The sequence below is a fragment of the Austrofundulus limnaeus genome, unplaced genomic scaffold, assembly GCF_001266775.1.
Source record: "Austrofundulus limnaeus strain Quisiro unplaced genomic scaffold, Austrofundulus_limnaeus-1.0 Scaffold15, whole genome shotgun sequence".
Taxonomy (NCBI): Eukaryota; Metazoa; Chordata; class Actinopteri; order Cyprinodontiformes; family Rivulidae; genus Austrofundulus; species Austrofundulus limnaeus.
The window spans coordinates 3,347,140-3,349,986 of record NW_013952417.1 but is presented as its reverse complement, the minus strand read 5'-3'; positions in this window follow the sequence as shown (position 1 = coordinate 3,349,986).

Below are 2,847 nucleotides of genomic sequence, written 5' to 3'. Positions count from 1 at the left end.
TCCAAGCCTCCATCTGCTGAGAAGCCTGCCGTTTCCACCGTCAGAGCATGACTGATTTCTGTTAATGTAGCAAAGCTCTAAATCACTCGAGCGCTGACTTTCTGCAGCAGGGGAGGGATAGAGACCTTAACAGCCATTTAACGCTCTGACTTTCAAGTTTTAAACGCTCTGAAGGTGCTTCATGGAAGGACACAGGAGTGTGTTTGTGTTTAACAAACAAAGAATGTTTTGGAAACAGGCAGACAATATAATAATYTAAAAAATAGAAAATTATTCTCCTAATACCTTCTACTACACATAATTTGTATTGGGAAAAAAAACCAATATAGTGCAGAATGATAAAAGAACTTCAATGTTACATAAATATAAACATAACCATGTCTGTGACACAAACATAATACCATACATTACCTGTGGACACACTGAAGAGGAGAGGTTCTGATTAACAAGTTGGAGACTCTGAACTGAGCGCTTGAGTTCTTTATTTTTCCACAAATAAAGTGAAAAATAGTCATAATTACAAATGAAGTGTGAACAAAAGCATCAGTCTTAATAATGTTGATTCAAATCAATAAGCCCACCCCCACTAACAGGTGCTTTGACACAGTATGTTTTCCTGTTGACATGGGGCGTCTGATAAATATTTGGAGCACAATAAGTAATATGCTATCGTTCATTATATGAACTTTTTAAAAAATGTTTGTTTTTTTGTGTCATTTTGTTTACATACACAAAATACACATTTAGACATTAAATTTAACATTTAGTAAATATAAGCAAAAGAGCGGTAAGCTTAGTATTAAAATGTTAGTGGAAATTTTAGGAATATGTTAGTGACATGTTTTAGCATTTTGTTTTACACTCGACGTCCCATTTTCATGTCATCTCTGCTGCCTCAATAATACTGGATGTTGGGCTTTGAACAGAAAAACAAAATACTTCTGTGTCTCTGAACCCTTAACTTTTGCATAAATTAYGAGTTGCTGTGACAATACATGGTAAATAATAAAAGTAATTTTAAAAGTAAAATACCAATAAGGTGTACAGATCATTTATTATTGTTTGAAAGGGCTGGACGCCCTCTGTTAGCAGCTCTGAGTGAAAGCAGCAGTGTTGTTGCTGCAGTCGGAGTCCGCTTCGCCTCTCCTCTACTTCTTTGTGTTTCTGCTCTGAACCGCAGCAACGACTCTGAGACTGTGAACACATGTAAAACCAGGGTTGTTGTGTGGAAAATGTGGCCACAAATATATATTTTTGTTTTGTTTTCACCTTTTTTTGTTTTGTTCTTGCAACTTTTCATTATATTCAAAACCATTTCTAACTTCTGTTCCCCCCCTCCCCCACTTATTTTTAAAAAGCAATACTCAAATTTAAAGGCGTTTTTTCTCCATAAATGTTTTTTTTTTTGCTGCAACATTTGGTTCATTTTGTCTCTTAAACTTTTTTTATTCATCCCCTGTTATTTCTGTTTTCAAAATATTTGGATTCCTTTATCAGCACAAGTTCATTCTGTGTGATAACATTATGAATAATATTGTTAAGAGATAATTAAATTTGAGAAATTGAGTTAGAGTTGGAACCGGGTAAATGTGTGGTCGCCTGCAGATGAGAGCGATGATATCCGTTTACCTTCTCAAGCATTAGCCTCACAGTTTTCTTTCTCGTTCTTAGGGGTTTTTTGGGGTCACCCTCATGAAATCTGTTTCTTTCATCAACTCACATTTTAAGAAAAATAAAAAAACAAACAGCCCTATAATAAGGAGCCCTATAACCTGGGGGAAATACAGCAGTGTGTTTAAAAGTGTTTTCTATGATGTTTTTTTTAAATAGAAATTAGAAAAAAATGACTTTTGTCTTAGTTTTCATTGAATTTTGCATTTTTTATTTAATTTTATTCAGCTCTTACATCAGATATTTTTTATTTATTACTTGCATATTACATCAAAACGATTATTATTAAAGTTTTTGCCCTTTTTGAAGCAATGCATACTTTCGTGCTGCTCTATTTTGAAAAGTCGTAAATTTTTAGTCTTTTTAGCAAATTTTGAAAATATTTTACATAATTGCACTTGATAAACTAAGATCTGGTTTGTTTGGTTGGTTTATTTTGAACATGTTAGCTAGACATTCATTTTAAGTGAAGAAGAAACAAATCATAAAACAAACCATAAAAGCAATAAAGAAGAATCTACAAGGAAAATTAAATATAATGAAAATTAAAAAGTCCAAAAGTATCGCTACACTTTTTCTAGTAGCTTGCCCTAAGTGCTGGGGAAAGATTATGCTGCATTCACACCAATCTTTAGCTCAATATTTAAAAATCTGCTGAGTCAGAGCCTTTTTTGTGTTGGCTAATGACCACCAGCTGTGGTGGCCATCTTGAATTGAGTTGACTCCAAAACTCACTTGTATTTGTGAACCCAATGATCATTTTGAGAACATTTCAAGTAATTCACCTCTTGATTCATGATATATTTTGCTAACAGAGGGACAAACTACACACAGACACACAAAAATGACAGGATTGCCCAATTTTCACCTTTTGTCTGCGGGTGATAATGACGTTACTATTTTCAAATAAATGAATCAAATGTGTGAAAAATAAACAACTGGATTATATTTAATTAAAAAGTTAGGAGTTTAATTGCTTCAAAGATGAGCTGTTTTATAGATAAAAGTTTGTGCAAATTGATTTTAATAAGATATTGTTCAAAGTAATAAAAAACATTTTAATTTCTGTCAGTGACTATGACATTAGGGTCCGTCGGATAGTCGAACCTCGGATTCAGGAAGAGCAGTGTGGTTTTCGTCCTGGTCGTGGAACACTGGACCAGCTCTACACCCTCA